The following is a 21,906-nucleotide window of genomic DNA, read 5'->3' as shown; positions in this document are numbered from 1 at the left end:
AATAATGCATAAATAGTAATTTGAATTGGAAACAGACGGCATCCGCAGTTAAAGCCTATCATTCTTATGCTTTCTTGCGTCAAAAACGGTTTTGTTATTGTTAACTGTCAATTATAATGTGGTGCATTGTCTGAAGTTTTTAATGCAAAAAATTGGCTGTTTATTTTTGTTCGCCATATTTGAAAGATAATGTTATGTCGTATACGGAACGCTGGTCAAGCGGAAACTTAATTCTATTTATGTTAGTTGATGAACTAAGCGTTGTTAAATGTGAGGTCCCTGCAGTCTAAGGCTTTAAATATTATCTCCAAAATCTCATATGACTATAGGATAAAGTTTTCGGAAAGGGATTCCTTTTCAATCGGTTAGCCTTACCTTTGGCTATAATATAGTGCATCAAAATAGTTGTCATTGGAATGATAAAGCATATTGTAATGTCGTCAGTGTCAAAGTTTTTTTTTTCGTTAGCTCCAACTTACCATAATTTAGTGATTATATGTGTAGTGTGGTTTAAGAGTTGTCGAATTTCATCCGAAGGGCCTTAGTTGTCTTAATTTCTCTCGAGAAAATATGTCTGAATCCTGTTTCTTACCTTCTGCAAGAAAATAAAACGCTTGCTCAATGACGTGCGCCTTTTTTCCCCATCTAACCTCGTCCTTCTTGTTTATGTGTGCGCATTTTTATTCCAAGTAATGCGGAAGCGTTCATGCGTGGATAGATATGAAACGTTTGGGTCGTTCTGTCGTCGGTTTAACTGACTTTCATGAGACAGCCGAGGACCTTTTGGGAGAAATTCTTGAGATTAAGCCATTTCGGAGTGAGAAATCTACGGTCAGAGATTTTCAGTGACTGCCTTAAGCCCTTACAACTCTTGAAAGTCCAAGCGCTCACCTAAATCGGTGGAGAGTTAATTGGTTGTTGGTTGTCCCCCTTGATGACGCTTGCCTGCAGCGGCGACGACCGATAGTTCTGACTGCCTCCTCTCGTGTTGTTAATGAGGGGGCTCTGGGTCTTAACGTTACGTTACGACGGCCGCTTCATTATTATTGCACGTGCAGCGTCTTAAATTGAAAGTAGATGGGACGATTCCGTCGAAATAACTCTGTCCGGGTGTTCTCATGAGTGATGTGATCGGGTAGGGTTGGGTGAGATCTTGTGAATTCTGGTGATGGTTTAGTGCTCAAGTTGTTCCAAAGTTTACTCTGAGCTTGCTCCTACATCATTCTCAGTGTTACTGCTGTCATAAGTTCGGAATAAACATTCCAATGCCATACCACAATATGTATAAACATGCATATCATTGCTCTTTTAAATAAAAAATGTTTCCATGCTAATGGTTCAATTTTGTTCCAAGAAGAGTGAAACTCTTAATCTCTTATTTTAACAGTTTTCGTAATTGACTGGAAAGAGTCATTTGCTTGACTACTTTTTGTGGAACGACGTCTTGTGGTCTTCTGGGAAGGCTTAATGTGCTACTGCATAAAATGTTCCCTCATTTCCCGGACGATCCCAGGTTTCTATGCAGGTGATGCCTCTTGACACTGCCGTTAAACCCAAACGGGATTGTTCTCTGAGTAGCCGAATTTTCTGAAAAACCACAGGCTGCACAAGGAAAGGGATCTGGTGCTCGTAACCGGAATGCATTAATTTCACGTGTCACACTGTGTGAGCTCTACCCACATTTATCACTCCGATCATATCGTCGAGGGCTGCGGTTTGGTTTGCCTCATTGTAATATTTTTAAAAATTAATTCTCAGAAAAAACTGGCGATGGTCATCCAAGTTTTATATCACCGACGCCGAATCACTTACTAGGGAAAAGTATAATTTTCTCGATTTAATTAACCCTGGGAAACGCATGTCTGTTTGCGTACCGGGGTAAATGATAATTCTTGGCTATAGTTTCAATTAGGGCATTCAATGCTATCGGAAAACGCGTGCATGATTCCGGCTCGCCAAAACTCACGTGGAATGGTCGAGATTTCGCTCCTGCTGTGCCGCCATCTTTGGTGATTCGGCGTCCTTCCGGCGTGAGAAAGGTTTGTTCACCCTTCCCTTTTTAATTTTGTACTTCTCACTCTAGTGATTAACTGGCTCTGAAGCTTCATCTGCCCCCCCCCCCCGCCCATCCGCCTCTCCCCGGGGAACGACCAACCCTAAGCTCGCTTGGGGCAAGCTCTCTCTCCTCGCGGCGCTCTCCGAGACAGCGGAAGGTCCGCCCGTTCCCCCACCAAAACACCCTCGGTTCTCCACCGACACCCTCCTCCCCTCTCTCCGTCCCTCGCCTCACCTCCCCCCTGGCAAACTCTGCCCCATCCCCCACCTGGTCATTGACTTCTCGATTCCTGCCCTGGCTCTTTCCGAGTGCCACTGTTTGGCCCTACCCATCCACACCCATTACGAGGATTTAAGGTCGCTCCGACTCCCTCACCTTCCTCTGTTGTTCTGGCTCAGAATTGCTTCCCACATCGGGGTCTTGTTTCTTGTGCAACGGCGCGAGCGTGATTTCGTTGTCATGCTTAAATCAGGATGATTATGGCGAATTGACGAGCGGTCTCCGAAAGCCTTTCCAATACTGAAATTTTTTATTAACACGGGTATGACTATGTTCGACTGACGTCCGGTGTCTCTCATTGCGGTGACCGAACTTCCCCATCGGCTGAGCCTTATAAACTGTCGCCATAAGACACAACCCTTTACCATGTCGGATTAGCGTCATTGGAATGTAATTTGTCCATTGTAGCGCGTTTGTCAAGTTTACGGTGGCTATGTATTACTAAATTCATATGAAACGTAGTTCAAGTACATGTGGACATTTTGCCCTTCAAGCCACTGCTAGAACATGTGGCAGGGGGTCATTCAACACCAGGCAAATGCTTAGTTTTGCTTGAATTATGAGTTGGAAATGACGTTAACTACATGCACTAGGGTGCCTTATGTAAAATGCTTCTATGCGCATGCGTGACGAGTTTCTAGTAACAAGCCTTCTTTAGCCAAAGGTTATAAGGCGCATTTTTTGGCAAAAAAAATTGTACCTTTTCGCCTGAGACAAATAGGTCGAAAAGTTCCGTAAGAGATGCTCTGGGCTTACTTGAATACGGGACTTCACAGCCTGTTCCCGCGGCTCCCGAGGCGAATCAACCAAGTTCCATAAAGGACCATCCAGTTGGTTGGGTAATATTTGAATATTGATCCGAATGTTTCAAGCCAAAATGGTCGTTGATCCTTGTTTTTTTTTATTTTGTTGTGTTTCGCATAACTTAGGAGATTATAAGCGAGACGGACCGCTCGCCGAATCCATTAGTTTTACCTATACGCATGCCCGTTTGGGGAGGGGAGGGATGGGATTAAACCTTCCCGGCCCATAGATCTTCCTCTGTCGAAGGGGTCTTACTACAGTGGCCGTCAGCGTGCCCAATTTACCGCCGCAACATCTTTTTGAAATTATGTTCACAAAGTGGGTGTGTTTATATTGTCTAGTTACGAATGAATTCTGAACATAAGTTAAATACCATCAATAATTAATCACTTTATTTCACACAAAAAAGTTAAATTTCAAAAATGTTATTTTTCTTTCATCTTTCCAAATACTGCTTCAAAGGTGTCCAATTTCTCTCTCTCTCTCTCTCCCCCTCCATCCCCTCCCCCCGGAGACTGGCTGCTGATTCAAAAAATTGCAAGGCCAAACCGTTGCGTGCATCATTCTGATTTTCGACTCGGAAAATCGAGGTGCACTCCATATTTGTATGAAGTTACATGCATAGCACGATACAAAATGTAGTGTCCTTATTTACCATTCTCTGCAGAGCGCAAAAAGGCCTTTAATGACTTGTTTCCCATTTCTCTTTTTTCCCAGTAGAGGCCGATTGGTGTGAGGGACGGCATGCAATTTTTTTTATTAAATTCACGGTAGCTCGAGGCGGAATGAATTCTTTTCCCGACGCGCGGAGCGCTGTTTTCGTGGAATTAGGCGCTCGATTTCGTGCATTTCCTAGCTGCGGAATGACATTAAATTGTCCCACGTTCATATGAATGGATGTTTTCCCGCACGAAAGTCTTGCGGAAGAAAGGTCTGCAGTGGTTGGAAAAAATGAGAAATGAGAGAATTAATTTTTAATCCGCAGGCTCCTGTCATCTACCAGAGTGAATTAACCAATGATATAGCCGTTGTATGGCCATGTAGTCAACTTTCTTATGGAGCATGGTACTCTAACGTTGAGTGACATGGGGCATTGGAGAAGTGGACTAGCGAAGAATAGAAGTCTTTGAAACATTGTTATGCAGGAGAATGCTGAAGATTAAATGGCCTGGCAAAGTGAGGAAAGAGGGATCATATTGAGTAACAGAAGAGAAAAAGACCATGTGGTGTACAGCAAAGAAAAACTAAATGGATTGGAAATAACTTGAGAGAGGAGCGCAGAAGGTGAGGGAATTTACGCTACAATGAGCCTATGATAGGATTGAAGTACTGATGATGGCGAGGTATGTTATCCCTCGAAGATAGCGGATATGTATTTTGAGTGGGCGTCCAACAGCTGTTTCTTAAAGGACTAATGTCCATTTCCATATCCACGAAGTTTATACGCATTGACGTGGTTTTCTTACTGGAATGAACCTACTCTGATTTCATATCTAATCTTAGTTCAACGGGATATGTGCTTAAGAATTTTCTATATTACATAGGCAGTGGTTTTCTGGGGGCTTGCAAATTGGTGGGTGCCTTTGAGATACGGGCCCCTGGGCTTCTGAGAAATTTCAAAGAAAATGTCATCCTCCCCTTTCAGGCCCTATAAATAGTGAATAGTCATTTGAACGATGACTCATACGCAGGTCATGGCACATATTTATCCTCTTGTGAACATTTGCGCTAGTGTTGCAGTGTTCCCACGTACGCTGTAGCCAAGGATATTTCAATGACTACAACTACAAATTATACTTCCACTCAAGTGATTGTTAAATTTTCAAAAAAATACCTAATGGAATTTAACTGAGCGCGACCCAATCTTAAGTTAACTCGATAGGAATAGCCTTGAGGAGTTGAGGTGTTGTTTTATTAAATTTAAGAGTAAATCCCCATAACCAAATCCTTAATGTTAGGTTTTCGTGTAGTTTTTTCCCCCTACGAGGAGCTTGACTTCGATAGCCGTGTCTCGTGCGATGGAACAATAAATGTAATCTGAGCCCTAGCGGTCGTCGGAGGCCATTAGGCACCGAAACGGCCGTTTAGTGCCAACAACCGAAGCAGTATGAAATGCAGATAAGCGGGAGTCCACAAAGTTCAGGGCGAAGGCAGTGAACACACTCCAAGCTCAATCACTAGAGCGTGCAGGGAAGTCAGATTGATAGATATAGCAAATCTATGGTGAATGGAAGAAACGGAGAGAAAGCGCTCCATTTTGTATCTGCCAGCTTGCTCGATGGATCTTTCTCGAAGATTTCCGAGGTATACTTTCTGTCAGTGGGGAAAAATGGCACAGAGCGTCGGCGGCGCCTCAGGAGTTACACGTGTCAATTGACCGAGCTAAATCTCGCCCCTCCGGCATTCATTGAGCTATTGTGATACAATCTCTTAAACTAACCACTGTCGATCCACGATCACTTGGTCGGCAATCGTTTATATATCATTATTATTAATCAATTCATTAACTTCTAATTATAGCAGCATTGGAGTGAACAAAATTTACTTTCTATTTTAGCTATCAACATGTATTTCAGGCTATCACACACGCAGGCATTTGGATCGCTCATCGCTTTTGATGCTTATTTTGTGAAATTCAGTCGCTTGTAAAAATCACTAAATAGCTGGAGATAAAAGAGTTCCTTTTTTGTGGTGGTATCGAGACTTAACGTTGCAGCTCATAGATTTTTTGGGTCAGGTTCAAATTTCGCCCTAAAATTTTTTGTCAGGTTTTTCAGTCCTCTATTGATCCGCTCGTTCGTCGTTGGTTGCAACACGGAACTAATACGTTTTCCCCTTAAGAGTTTTCGACTAATAATAGGCTTGGAAAGTTTGTATAAGCAGTTGCAGTAATTCGTAATGGGGGTGTTTCGAGGAAAATGAATAACTTTGTTGGGAATTTATTCCCTCATCCCCACGCCCTAATGGAGTTTACTAATGATGCTGAGGGAATTATTAGGGATCCATTTTATACCGTTCGTTGACTGAAACCAACCGAATAAAGGAGGAGAAATAAGTCCGGCACGGTCTTAGCTCGTTCTTCCCTCGCAATGTCGCGATTGCCTGCAGGAACTAAGTTCAAGCACCCGAACATTATTTCTCAAAAAAACCTGTTTGCAATCTGAAATCCCTATTCATCTAAATGTGCGTATATCTCACTCTGCAAGCCGCGGCGAGGACGTGTGGTAGGGGATTTTAGAACGCCAGTCATCAGAATAATTGATGTTTCTTTCCATTCCGAATTGATTGAAATTGATTGCTAATAAATTCAAGTAAATTCGAATTGTTTCAGGCAATACTAATGTTTTGATCATGAATTAGACTAATAATTCCTTGTGTCAATCGGTCCGGTGGTCGATTTTTATTGACCTGTCGCTCTGGTCTTGTCTACCAATGTTAATCGGTGCTAAAATTATTCCTTCTGTGTCGGCGCCATACGCGAACTATTTTTTCCAGGCAATGGTTTAAGTCGTGCATGTTTTATGCCTCATTTATGCTTCCAGCTGACTCCAACTAAGGCCAACCAACAATAAGGTGATACTTTCTTGTCGTTCATAACGATTCTTCTCTAAACAAGCACGGCTATTTTTCTCTGTGTATCGAAATCATATTCCGCCATTGCGAACGCAAGACAGTCATCGGAATTCACATGATAAGCTATGGTGCCCCAGTACGGCACCTGCCGCACGCCCCCCCTCTCGCGGCGGCTGAGAATTGAATGACGTGTGTACGTATATGTAGATGGACTTGCGTCGCCCTGGGTAATGTAACATACTTGCTTCTGGTTCAATCGACTAGTCTTCAATTTCGAAAGCCACTCATGGTGAACGCTTGGATGATGTGAGGTGTCTTATCTTTTTTTTTTCTTTTCGAAAGAGAGGTGTCGGAGGAAGTTGGCTCCCCAATAAAGTCGACCAGTAACGCACCCGTCTAAAGGTTTTCGGGACGTGTCCAGGCTCCCCCGTCTCACTTTACTTTATGCTGTTACCATGCGGCCACGCTTCCCTCCCCGAAGTCTTCCTCCACTGGGCGATATGCATCTGAACCTCTTCCGTCCGTCTTCTCCATTCACCCGACCGAGCAGACAGACTGCCAGCCAGCCCCAGTGCAGTCAGCCGGTCGCCACCCCTCCCTTTTCTCCTCCCCATCCCGGCCCCCTTCCCCGAGAGACAACACCCAGACCGTTCCCTCCTGCTTCCACCCCTTGCCTTCGCCCACCCACTTCTTCCAGGAGACACCTGCCCTTTTCACTGGGGAAGGAAGGTCGGGAAAAGATCGCACCCCCATCACTCCCGTGGCACGGAATGGGCCCGGCCCACCTAGCGAAAGTGTAATAAATGGGCCACGATAATAGAGCGAATTCGGTCAATGTCGGGGGCGTTGTTTCGCGGAGGGAAAGGTGTCTCCGCGCGTGCGTGGTCATCGCTGGGACTAAGTATGCTCTCATTTGATTTACCGGTGGCGGCGGGGTAACGTCCTCGCCTGCCAACCCAGAGGTCGTGGGTTAGATTCCCGCGTAGGGAGATTTTCCACAACCCAGGGCTTGGATGTATATACCTGTAATTGTCTTCAATGTTGTGTCGAAGGGTTAGATGGAAGAAGAGACTAGTAGTCTCAATCTCGCCCATTTAAGTCGATGAATAAAATTTGGTTTATTTCTACGTGTTACCCTACATTTCGCCTCTATGGTGTATGAGAGGTGGTGCTTCCACGTCGGCATGGGCCATCGAAGCTATAAGTTACTTATATTTTAGTGAGTAACGGAGAAATTATGTTGTTAAAAAAATTGAAATAATTTTTGTTGACAATTTCACGTTACACTACTACCGCAATATCTAAGCTTTATTAAACACTGATAAACGAATGCAAAAAGAATTGCTGATAAGGGTTGCGTTTGAATAGCATTTAGATATATTAATTGCCGCAGTATATGCCCTTTATTCAAAAGATATTTTAACAGCGAGTTGGTTGGAATGCAATTTTCGCGGAACTCCTCGGTAAATCTGCTAAGCAAACATGTTAATATGGCTCGAGCATCTTCGAATCTTACAATGTTTTCCGTAGGAAAATCGTAACATGAAAAGAGGTTGTACAGAATAATAATAGTTTCCAACACTGAATACTTGCAGGCAATTTGAGGGGTGGGGATCGAGATAGTGCGGTGGCTAACGTAGAGGCTTCCCACCCAGAGGACCCGGGTTCTAATACTGGAGACAACAATTATTTTTCAGTGTCATCCCAATCCCTACTTGAGGTGTTTGGAGTACGACGTCCGTTGATGGGACGTCAAACTGCGGACCCGTTGGCGCCTTTCGACTAGAGTAGGAATATTGCTGACGGGTTTCTCTCCACCCTTCCTTTCCCATCTATCCCTAATGGCGCAAATGACCTTAGCGCTCGGTCGCCTCCCCTAGAACTACTACTACTCAAGTGGTGTCTTGCCGGCCGAACCTAAGGTGGTTGGTTCGAATTCCGCTCCGGGAAATAACTTTGAATCGTTACTTGTTAATTTGTCTGTCCTTGTGTTCACAATGCCAAATGCCGTTAGCAAACAGAGTGCATTTAATGTAAAATTATTATTCACTGTTTGATATGGCCGAAGTGTTATTACTACCAGACTTTCATACACGGTACGTGATCTCTTCGCGTGTACCCTCTTCGTATGGGTGCACCTTCTGCCGCATACCATTCCAGTAGCTTTCAGAATTTCATGCACATAGATATAATTCCATTCATATAGATGAAACATTTCGTGCTATCAAGCTACGTACGCTGAGTTAGGCTGTAATTTTCTTTCCACGAAAGGTTCGCAAACAACGCTCCAAGCTTGTTTTCTTGCGACTGCCATGTCAAAAAAGCTAAAACCTTCCCAAGCTCCTTTATGCGTTTCAATGAAGGTGGTCATCGATGCCTTCATGCCTTGGTGGCAGGTATGGAATTCTCTCGTCCCGTTTTCCTCTCGTCAACTTTCAAACTTCCCAGTTCCGTATTTTAGGAGCAAAGGCTTTGCCACACCCCTTGCCTCCCCCTCAAACCCTCCCTCCCTCGCCTACTCGCCGCGCACAATCGACCCTTTCTATCGATTGCTCAAGGTCCTGCCAAACTGTCCCAAGGATGCCGGTGTTGAGGTCAGGCGAGACGTTGGAACAGGTCGGGAGGGTCGAACCGCATGCTTTCTGTGTGCCCAAACCAATCTCTTAAGTTCTTTTAAACTTCGGAGAGAAGACGCCGAATTCCTATCATTCCATTGAAACTTCTCAGTTTTAAAAGAGTCGACGCATTTTTGCTGTCAAAGCCTCCTGTATAGACGGTGAGCGAAAAGGAAGTCAGTTTGGGATAGCGAAATGTATCAAGCTGAAAAAAACGGTAAACTTTCCTTTTGGAGTACCATAACGCCACTATCGTATGCTTTACCTTGGTTGGCATATCCACGCGGTTTCCTTACGGGTAGGGTATGAAAACACCGACCGAGAAAATGTCTTCCCTCTGTAGCATTCAGCCTGGTATCATCACATTCAAGGTAGACATTTAGATCGAAAGGGCCCTATTAAGTACCGCTAGTAACATCCGTTATCTGTAAATGTACTTAGCCGATAAAGGTGTACATATTTAATGATATATCACGTTTATATTCCACTTCATGAATTAACCTTTTGAAAATGACATTTGTGGGTTGAGCCCACTCCAGAATTGTAATAAAAGCGTGCAATATTTAGTAGTAATTTGCTTTTAAGCATGTCACAATTTCACCGAGTGAATTCTCAGGCAATCATTTTAATCGTAGAAATAATCCTAAATAGTTAGTCGGCACAGTGAAAAAAGAGAGCATTCTATGTCCTATTCAACGACCTTGCATTTATGAGAATTTTTGTTTTTGCCTTGAGGGTAATTGTCATCCTACTGTATTCTCATTGTTTTCTCGTTGCCATGGAAAAAAAGGAACGGATTTCGCTAAGTGGAAGTGGAAGCAGGGCAAAGTGAACTGCAAGACCTGCCGAAGCACGGGGCCGAACAAATTTCGACGTTACGAGTAGGTAAAAGCTTAACGCGTGGCTTGGCGGTTTGATGCATTTTTTTCCACAAAGCTAGTAATCTGCAGATCCTTATCGCCGACTCAGTATTATTAAAAAGCGTTACGCGGATAGTTTTTATCTTTTCTCTCTCCCTCCCCCTCAAGCAGCGCGGACTTGGGAGGGGGGATTTGTTGAGCTGCAAGCAGACGACAGCTGCTCTTCGTGGCCACGGCCGCTACTTTCTTCCGGTGTTGCTCCGCCACTCCCCAACCTACCAACACCTTTCTTCCGTGAAATCGGCCATGGTAACACACACACACTCGCACATGCATGCACACGCCACCCCCGTTTGGCGTGGGGGGGTAGTTGGTGGACGTAGGGGGGGGGGGTAGTCAAGAAGATTCCTCCTCCCAAAGGGACAGCAGTTTCCGTCCGAAAGCTCAACCAGATCACGACGCCACCGACGACTGCGTCCGACCGGGGTCTTCGACCCTCGGCGTGCGTCAAGCGAATGCCCGGCCGTTCTGTGGTCGCCACCGTTCCCACAAGGCAAAACCATTGGCGACTGACGGAGAGTCCAAAAAAATAAATGAAAGAAAATCGACAGAGGTCTTCCGAGCTTTTCCGAGTATTTTTTTCACATTCACTTCCTCACCCGCGTTCCTTTTATTTTTGAGTTTTGCTTTCAGGTTCCGTTCCGCTGCCGAGCAGGGCTTGCCCGGAATCTGGGGTGGTTTTTACCCCATGGTAACTATTCCCATATCCGACGCGCTGAGAGCCATGGACTACCCAGAATAAACGAACTTGCGGCACTCTCGTAAATGTAATTAGTTTTAAAGCCAAGTTCCGGTGGCTAACGAATTCTCCGAAGTTTTTACATGCTTCCTCGCTTGCATACGAGGTTGCTCGTATTCCCGGAGTTTGAAAAATACTCGCACGTGCATGATTTCAGATTATTTTTATCTCACTTCTGGAGCGCTTCTAGAAATACGAGCGGGTACTACTTTCCGGATGACCCTCGTAGAAAAACTCGGATTCGGTCCTTACCTTCATATTTTGGAAATACTCACTATTTATTACAATTTCCAAATTTGGAAAACATACTACCATAAATGTATGAATATCAGTTCCTCTAGTACCAAAAATTTTCAAATTAGTATCTTTTTTCCAATTTTTCTCATATATTGAGAAATAGTACTGCTAAAAGAGCCGAGTTCCGGCCGGATGTAAATGCGTGCTCGGAACAGCTCTGTCGGGTGATTGCCTACTTTTTTAACACTCCTTTCGCGTTACAGATGCTTCTGGAAATGTTCGCAACATTTAACTTTATCATTATGAACTAGAAAAAACATAAAATATTAAATCCTCTCGTTGTTGAGAGCAATGAATTCGTCGGCGTCATTAAGTAACTGTTGTACAACTTTTACCGCAGATATAGGGTTGATTTTCGAAGCTGACTGGCTTTGAAGAAGTGTGGGCCGCTTGAATACCTTCTCATGAAGGAAATGTCGCTAGATATTTTAATGTACTATATTCCTTCCATTTTTCCCATGCTATCCACTATGGGAATTGTTGGGGTGCTCTCCTCTGACTCTCTTACTTGCCTTGGAAGTCTCAGTTTTAGCCTTAGTTGGGCTCTAATATAAATATATTCTATCATAACCCATCCTTATTCTTGGTTGCTCATGATTTAAAGGAGGAAAAAAATCACCGGGTCATATGGCAACCGTCGGAAAATTCTCCACTGGTAGCAACCCTCCAGCCTCCCCTCCTCCGCCTCCCAGGATATGGAGGAGACGTCGAGCGATTCCTGGCTTCATGCACTTGAAACCCTCTTATCCGACCCAGGCTGTCGTGAAAATTAAAAAAGAAAAATCAGTAGCACACAGGTGTCGGGTACGGGTTTTCAGTATGGAGTTGTGCGTAAAATTCTAAAACCACGGTGAAGAAAGTAATCTGATGCTTTTATTTTGGTGAATTCTGAGGCTTAAGCTGGTAATTTCGAGAGGTGGGCGCAATGGCAGGCAAAAACTGGGGTGTGGCAAGGTTTTAAGTCTTCAATAAAATGCTAAAGTGCATTTTTTCTGCAAATTTTATGTTATCTCACTTCACACATTAACTGCTTATCATGTGTGAACATCGTTGTTGATCTGAAAATTTCAATTGTCGATTTCGATCTTTTGCCTTTGTGTATTTCTCTTTGAAATATTATTTACTATTTGACTTTGTCTAGTTTTCCCTTCTTCATGATCGCTCTGCCGTGTCAAGCCAGTCCGTGAGACCTGGCAGCCCACTGACGGATTTCTGCAACTGCACAACTAAGTTTTCTGTCACAAAATTGTCTGTTATAGATCTCAGTATTTTAAACTGCGTGATTTGAAATGGTAAAAACTAAATCAAGCTCTCTTCCCGCTTATGCATCTTTCGAAGTCTTTAAAGGTGCATTCGTGTGCTCGCATTTAACGTGGGATATTACAGGCCCCGCTCCGTGAGCGCGCTTTTTGGTTCATACTTTGTTCACAAGAGTAAATCTTGAAGAATGAAGATTCAAAAACGAGACAGATAAAATAATAATGAGGCGTCCAACTAACTAGAGGCTGTCGGAATTCAGGGATGGCGACTCTGAAGACGTAGTAGAGCTCCCGAAATATACTTTCACAAGCACATATGAATACACGCACCCACATTATACCCTTACGTGATGAAAAGGGCATAGCAATATGGCTAGGGTATTTGGGGTCCTTTCCGCTTTCAGTATTCCCTGGTGTTAAATGGTTGCGCGCCATACGGTCAGTGCGCCTTCTTTCCCTCCACCCACCCACCCACACCCACCCCTCCCCTCCGCCCTGGCTTCTTCTGTGTGCATAATTTCGCTCGCAAACCGCACATCATACGGGAAGCGCGACGCTGCTGACATACCGAAAGTCTCCGCCTATTTTTTTGACTCTCATTTCTACCTCTACCTTCCACGCATCCGCGCAAGAATCGGGTATGTAAGTTACACCAAAGGGCTGCCATTCAAAGCATCAGAAACTTGATAGAGTGGGGGATAAGAAATGCTTTTCCCGGTAAACTTGGATAGTACGTGAATTTCCTTGGATTTACTTTCATATTCTGAGGTTTTCTGGATGAGATTACTTTAAGAAATGCTTTTGTGTCTATATGGTAGGTACCCCACAAGGCACTAATAGTGCGGATGATAGCTCTGTGTCAACAAAAGAAAATTGAAGACGCTTGGATACAACTTAGAGAAAAAGTTTCTGAACTTTAATATTTGGCGAAATAATTGCGTATCGTTCTACTTTCTCCGGATCATGAATTATTCTTTGAAAAATAAATATCGTGCAGGTTTGTTCGGGCTGTGATATCCTTCACCTTTGTAATAAGGGCTTTGACATTTTTCTTGTTGAAGTCAGTATTATCATGATCGTGTTATTTCTTGTTACTTGATTATTTTCTTGTTAATATGGCGGTATTAACTCTTTTAAGTTAAAGTTCCTGACTTCCACTGTGCCAGTACTCGAGCAAAATGACCTTAGCCGTCGACGCACACTAATTCTAACTAGTACTAATGTTGCATTCCATTGATGGAACTATTTATAGTGATTGCTCATAATGGAATGGCGGATTTTCACCGTGGTTTGATTTGTCCCCGCTGAGATTTGCAGTGACAAATGTTAATGCTAGCCCTGGAAAGCCTTTGTAAAGTGATGGAAATGTGCATATTCGGAACCGTTGGCAACCTTTGGTGTTAGGTGCTGCCTTTGAGTGCGCGCCGTCAACGTGACTTTAGTGCGTTCGGCCGACTTGGCCTAGGCGGTCGGTCGTTGAGGGGAGGACTATTGCAAACTCGCTCCATCGCGTTTGTGTTGAGTGGCACTTTTCCTCGGACCAAAGCTCATTTGCATTGTTTTCCGGCGTCTCTCGGGGCCGTGAACTCTCTAGGATGACATAGCTTTGCAGGTGGATATTTTTAAAACACGGCATTTTCTGCTAGGTCAGGCTTATACTCCCATGCCAGGAATTTGGTCCCAGTGCAACAGTTACGAAACCAACCTTGGAAGGGAACGCTATTCGGTATGGTTGGTTTGGGCGTTGGCCCCGAGATAATTGCATGTCGGTTACATGAGTAAGTCTTGTTTTGTGTTCGGACTATATCAAGTGTGTGGTTAAAAGGGGGCGGGGGTGGATGGGCATTGGAATAAATTGATCCGTTTTGAACCATCAGGGTATAAGAAAAAATATTCTTTGTAATATTTCCCAAACCATGGATGTGAAATCCCCTCAATGGAAACTTTCTTGTATTCACGTAGATCTGCCATGGAGGTATTCTGTCACTTAGAGGGTCAACTCAGGTCCCTGCTGAAAATTATGTTTGTGATTAGAAATTAAATTCGGGGATTTTGCTAAATCAAGTTAAATGTTGTTGATGGTGATTTCCGTTACATAGGCCACAAGTTATAATCAAACAACGCATGTACATATCTCATTAAAAAACACAAAATTTTTAATATGATAAATTATCATTATTTTCATTCTTCTACTTTGAACTTGCTCGCTTGTCTTTAGCTTTGCAAAAGGCTTCACAAAGTGGAACACAATTATGAAGTTGCCATGGTGCAATCGTACCGTTGATTTATGCCATGGCCATTGAAGGCTGTTTTCCACACGTAGTGAATTAATTTGTTTTCCATACATGGTGCAATCTATTGTGTGCCTCTTCTTGTTGCATTTTTGCAGTTTATGCCATCGGTGACATTTGCATAACGTTTTTTTGGTCCTTTGGTATTGGATAAACGCATGCCAACCCCTTCGTTTATTGCGTTGAGTTGTATTTTCTGTTAGATAGGTTGTGAGGACCATATGATTATTTACGGAATTAATAATTGTTTGCCCATTCATTACTCGCTGCGCTCCGTTTGAAGCCGAAACCCGATGTCCCGAATTCCCTGCAAAGAGAATAGGAATTCAGTACTCTTGATCCTACAAACAATCTGGACGCTCATCCTCCATTAATGATTTTACACCTTTCTGAATTGGTGATATGATTATTAGGCGATACCTTTAATAGGGCTAACTAACAATTTGAGTTGTTCAGTGTATCATTTTTGTCTTCATTGTTAAAGAAAGTAGCTTTCTTTGCTTGATGCTACTTTTAATTTAAGCCTCGTGCCGACATTTTTGGCCGTGATGCGGTGAGGAAGATGAGGAATGAAGTGAGCCTTTGAAATTGAAAGGTGAAAATACCTTTTCTTTTGCTTCTAGTTTGACCCGTTGTTCCAGTGACATTTCTCTCCGCTTCAGTCGAGCTTTCCATTTTTCTGGCTCGTTTCCGAGTCAACCTTTCCGGCAAATTAATGAATTATCATTAAGAGGCGGAGAAACTTTCTTTTTTTCTGGGGAAAAACAGTTTTAAGCTTCTTCTTTATTTCTTCTTCCCGTTTCCCAGCGAATTTTCTACTTCTTGTTGTGACAAGAAACGTGGATGAGCGTTCTAAGTATTTCCATGTTATTTTAAATATTTAAGTTGAACTTGGGTATGTCCTTTTCGTGTGCCCCTTTTTACCCACTTCTCTAGACGGCCAATCAAGGAAAGAAATCAATTATTGAATTTTAATCCTTAGAACATTGAAAGGTGTTTTTAATGATGTAGAAAGTGTTGAATTCACATTTTTATATTCGTTATATTTTAGTGCTTCCTTTAAATTAGCTGTATACACGCGTGCATATTTGGGACTATGGAAACGCGTTCGTTTACGATAAATGGCCATTGAATAAGTGGTGTTTTCAAGGAAAGGAAATTCATAATTAAGTGAAAAGCAAAGCATTAATTTATATCGCTGAACGAATTCAAATTTTAAAATATTTATGGGGAAAGCAAGACCTTCGAAGGTGCTTTCCTGAAAACATCCAAGTATAGTTTTATCATAGTTCAATTTAGTGTTTAACCGACTTCCTCTTGGAGAGTGGCGGCATAATGGCAGACGTTGAAGAGTATGAGATTGCCATCACCATAACTATGACAATTACTTGTTAATCAATAATTATTTGCTATATTCGAAGTTTTCAGGTTTAACTTTTGGAAGTCCACCATCACTTAAGGAAAAAAACAATGTATCTTTCCTCCAACGCCGATGCGTTGAACCTAGTCGTATCTAATGAAAAATTTGGTTGAAAGATGTATCTATTTTTTTACTTCAGAAATCATGAACTCCTTAGTGGTCATGCTTGGTTCATTCCACGTTGGTTAAATAACTACGGCGAACAAAAATCAATTGAAGCTAATTTTGGCTGGAGAACTTAATTGAAGTAATATACCACGTTGTGAACGGGGAAATCGTAGTAATAATGGAGGACCATAGAGTTATTCTTGACATTTATTATGCCATATTTAAGGTTCAAGTAATACTGAATCATGTAATTTCCGTAATGCCCTGTCATGTAATTAAGAAACGCGAGTAACTTTTCGCGTGAACGAATTTTGTTTCTGATCGATCTAATGGAGCTGGACGATAAAGTTAAGGGGTCAAATGCCCATTATAATTATGTATACCTACCTACCTTCCTAACCATGTATCTTATCTGCGTTCAACTATTCCTTTAGTGTTGAAGAGCAGTACCAGATATCGCTTCCCGGCTGCGTATTATCTTAAAAACTGTTTAAAACAGTTTTTAAGACAATACGTATTCTCTCGCTCGCATAAGCACTGCTGTGTGAAACTCCTACCAACCATTCTATGCTGTCCTTGGTTCGTTGTCGACCATGGACAGAAAGAGGGAACGACACGAAGACTCGGCCCTGATTCAGTCCCAACACGGTGCTCCGTGTGTGAATGCTCAAATCCCCATGCTAATGAAACGGAAATGATCTGTGTGAGAAAAGCGAACCTAGTCTCGTGCAAAAGACAAACTCAAAAAGTCTGTAGGTCTGTAAACAGTTCGTCTTCACATTAAATGCATTGTCTGGTATCCGAATATTTGTACACTTCCACCGTTCCTCTTAACTCATTTCATGATATGGTTATCCCTTACCACAAAAATAATTAAATCCTAATTTAATTACCAAATATTTTCTCAATCTGGAAAAATATTGGTAAAGTCATTCGCGACATTTTCTTTGAGCTTTGTTGGCGACTTATCATCTCAACTGCGTTAACATCTATATAACTATTTATAGATTAACGCAATGCTATCAGTCGCGGCAAAAACATCATTTGGCCAAGCAATACATCATTTGGAATAAGGTCTCCCTAGCGTTGACGTGGATATTAATTAGTCCCATCCTACTACGGTAGGAGAGATTATGACTGTAGGGATAGAGAGATCATGTGTGGAATCGACAGTTTTTAGTTGTCCTTATCCCACAAACGATAAGAAATGAGAATAATTATAAACGACCGCCCCTCGTGAAAAGTTTTATTTCTTTCTTCATACTAAATAGCCTAGTGTGTTGTCCTTATTTTATCTAACCATTAGTTTATTGTCCTTGTTGTTACTGGCTGCAAGTCTCGCATGCGTAGAGAAGGGCTTCACATTTAGATAACGTAGTACATGCTCGTGTAGCTATCATTATGTACATTATTTGAAAGAGTTATTACATGGGAAATTGTTGGGTTAATTGGGTATTAACAATTTAAAAATTAATTTTTCATATCATTTGTCTGGTTTCAAATCACCCCCTACCACACACCATAGTGTGACTCGCAGGGCACCGCGTAGATGTAGATCATGTAAAGTATACTATACGCGAGAGAGGAGTTTATTTTACTTGAGCGCGTATAGGATTGGATATGGTAGCACGCACAAAAATCGATTCGCAAAGTGCACTCCGTTCATCGAGTCATTGGGTGTGTAATCGCCGATTGATACGTTCCCGCGATCGCCTTCCCCCGTCGGGAAGTCGGATCATCATTCCTCTGCCGACTTTGACCGCAGATTCCGCTGGGAAGAGCCACGCCCCTCTCCACGATCCTCCTGCGGCCATTTTCAACGGGGAATGTGTATCGCGACAGGAAAGACGCGCGCGATATTGCCGTGTGACGCTTTCCTCGAGCGATGTTCAGTTTCTTATTGCTCCATCCGGTATGGGAACACGAACGTTGTGGGGATGCAAAGATACATTATAGTGAGCACGACTTATTATCGGACACAAAGCGGGTGGGTGTAGATCGGCACAATGCCCCCTTTTATTTGGCCTTGGGGTTTCTGGTATTTTTTTGAAAAGCGACTAACGTTTACATTATTAATGTATGCGTGACGCCATATTTCCGCACCTGTGCGGAAATATGGCGTCATGACACAACTTCAATGTTCTTCTCAGCAGTCGAGAGTGTGATATTTTGACTTGAACGCGATGTGCGGTGTGAAATGCGATGCCATCCATGGACGTCTTTCGTCTATTAATCTCCTTTTCAGCAATGTATCTCTTGATATTGCACTAAGATTTTCAAGTTCACCCTTTGGCCATATCACGCGTCACTGACGTGGGCGATACAGCCAGGAAGTGGGAAAACTTTGGGCAGTTTTCAACTCCATCTCAAAATGATGAGGAATAGGAGAAGGGGGTTCGTATGTATATTTGTACGTATATTTTTGCTTGAAACGCCCAAAGACACCCGTGCACACATTGCTATCATGGAGCGTGGGTCAGGTGTGACCTTGAAAGGTCGGGACAACTCTCCGATCATTTCAGCACCTAGGCGTGTCATGGGAAGGGGGTGGGCAGCACTTAGGGGAGAAGGGCATGGGGTGAAGGGATAGAATTTTTTTCTGCCCAGTCATTCTCCTCCTTAAATGCTCATGCTAGGGAGAGAGATCTGCTTCAGCCATTTTTTCAGCCTCTGGGTGTAGAGTTTCTTCCTCTTCGAAAGAGCCAGTACCCAAAGCCGAGCCCTCTCGCCCTTCCCCTGTCTTCCTCCCTCTTCCATTGACTCTCCTTCCTATCCCATTTCCGCTGCAATATCCTTATCATGTGCTCACCCCGAAGAGAATTCTAGCAGAAACCTATGCCGACCTTATTGCCCTGGGATCTTAAGTCCTATTGACCTTGGCAAGGGTATTCAAATTTTTGTCTAGTCTTCTTTGTTACTTACTATTTCAAGGGTTTGCAGACATGATGTACAAATGGTAAGTCGCATGTAGTACAGGAACGAGTCAAACGAAAAAAGGGTTAATCTTGAGTAGTTTCTTAATTGTTTCTTAATTCTCTGTATAACAAAAGAATAATCAAGAAACTTTATTACAAATGAAAAGAAAAACAAAACAACCGGACAACAGAAAGGTAAAACATATATTATCTCCTGGAATTCTTAAATTTTAGAAATGGGTGTATTTTGCAATGCTCACCTTTGAATTCAACTTTTTAGCATGTGATATCATAATTTTTTTTAACTTGGTAACAATTAATTGATGATAATACTAAAATTATTTTACGTATACTTTAGGCGAATGGATAAATTGTTCCATGATAAATAATGTCAAAGTACTCGTAAAACTTTGTAAATCCATACATGAAAAATAAACTTTGATGAGTTCAATGAAGTTTATTTTTCATGTGGATTTACAAAGTTTTCTTTTGACATTATTTATTCTTTACCTACACAACACCTATGGGTGCGTTGGAGGTGGTTGGGACGTAACATACATACAGTATTACTAGTAGTTAATACATTCATTTGAATATATATTGGCCCATATATAAAAGCCTTACATGCCTACATACATCATATACATCGACTCAATCGTCAAACGTTTGTGTTTAAGTATATATAAATGGATGCTTGGGTTCGTTTTTGTTGTAATTGTGTATCGTACGAGGGAATAACGGTACTTCGAATCTGTCGGTGGCGGTGTACGTTTTATCGCGCATTTAATCTCGGTGGTAGAACCTAACAATATAATTTGGTGAAACCCTGTCAATACATTTTCCCGAAACCCATCCAATGAAATCTAGTTTCTTTAAAAGACTGAACCGCATATAACTCTGATGCGTGTACCTTATAAAAGTTTTGATGTCATTGTAACGCCTGAGTATTTGACCTGTTCTGAGATTTTTTATGCTGTACCATCGTATCTTATAATTTACGTCTCGTGTTTCCTCTCCTTCATTCCAGCACTTCATTTGTGTACTTTTCCTGATGTTTACTCAAGACTCCCATTTCTTACACTACTCCGATAACTGGTCTAAATCGTTCTAGAATAACTTAATAACGATTCCTAAATAATGGCGGTTTTGAAATAAGGAGAGAGAGAGAGCCGTTTCTCCTTTGACGGAAAATAATTTCCAGCTAGTAACAATGAAGCCTAATGTTGTATCACAGCAGAAACACGTGATTTCCTTTAAAGTTAGGTACATAAGCACCTGAGATATGACCCTCCAGAGCCAGTTGCTAATCATCAGCCTTTCAGCGCGAAGGTCGATTGCTTGATGCCCTTCGTTCGGTCACATTCATGGCTAGTTCTCTGACGCTCTGACAGATTTTCCGTTTTGTACCCCTCTGTATTTCCACCACGTGCTCAAGCCTTTCGCCCTCTCCGTGAGAACTTGGTTTCAATCCTGTATCTAACATATCCGTTGTGATCAAACTTGCACCCACTCTATGGGGTTCTTCTTTTCCAACATATTTTTCCAAGTGGCCTTTTACTCGTCTCCTGAATCGTTTAATTCAACGCATAACATTTTATCTGTCCTTGTAGCACCGGATTTCGAAGTCTCCTCTTTTTCCCTGTCCCGTTTCTCCAGTCCGTAAATCAAATCCATGTATTACGTGAGCATATATTTATCACGCACGGCGTCCTTGTTTCAATTAATTTAATCTTTGAGCATTGTGGTACCCTTCTCATCACGATAAAATATTTTTAAGTTGAACCATTCTGCGCTAATGCCCATCTAACTTATCTCCGAGGTTCTATGACCTCTAGGTTGATTCCTCCTAGCGCAGTCTCTCTTCCACATATTAGGGTATTTGTTTCATTATTATTTGGTTTCGAGTTACATCCTTGAAGAACTTGTTCCTCGTGTATTCAAGGATACCCGTAGGCCGGAGAGGTCATTTGCGAAATGGAGCAACTTTTATTTCTTCCGCAGTAACCTCAGTTCATCTAGTTTACATTCTATCTTTAATCTATCTTTGATTGTCTATTCCAACTATACAAACGTATTGGGAAACTAAGATAGATTTTTATTTCGTTTTCTATTCGCAACAAGCCGATTTTCTTCCCTCGAGAGTTGCTCGAGTTTTCATCTGTCGTTGAAATCCTTGCAGATTTTTCGCGTAATATGAGTATCATTTAACCGTTGAAGTTGAAGGGTCATGGCTGTCTCACTCGGCGATCTTTTGCACGAAGTTTTCCATCCCTTTCTCTAGCGTGGAATAAGAACCTCCTTTCTCTGCTTTTCCGGTTCGTAATAATTGATTTTCACGCGAACTAAGGGTTAATTGGGGGTATTTTCTACGGTCACCTTGCGGAAACTAACTCTAGGGTTGTTTACTTGGTTGAAATGGTGACATTTCTGGTTTATTCAGCATTTAGTAGCAGGTAAACGAGGCGTAATCCTCAAATCCTTGAAGGCCTGTTTCATGAATTGTTCCTCGAGTCAAAGTAATTACGATATTACTTGAAATTATCTTAATCAATTATTCCTTTAAAAGTCTATCTCTTTAACCAGGTGTCGGTAGTTTGGCTTATCATTCCTCCTATACGCGTCAGTTGGTC

General features: G+C 42.3%; 1 protein-coding gene across 1 annotated transcript in view; it reads left to right on the top strand.

The window, feature by feature from the left end:
- The window catches only part of LOC139695300 (ribosomal protein S6 kinase alpha-5-like), a 205,513-nt gene that overhangs the window by 41,018 nt on the left and 142,589 nt on the right, over positions 1-21,906 (top strand). The gene's annotated exons all lie outside the window — the stretch shown is intronic.

This window comes from Hetaerina americana, unplaced genomic scaffold (genome assembly GCF_022747635.1).
Source record: "Hetaerina americana unplaced genomic scaffold, ioHetAmer1.1.p SCAF_6, whole genome shotgun sequence".
NCBI classification, from domain to species: domain Eukaryota; kingdom Metazoa; phylum Arthropoda; class Insecta; order Odonata; family Calopterygidae; genus Hetaerina; species Hetaerina americana.
This window is presented reverse-complemented; position numbering and strand designations above follow the sequence as displayed.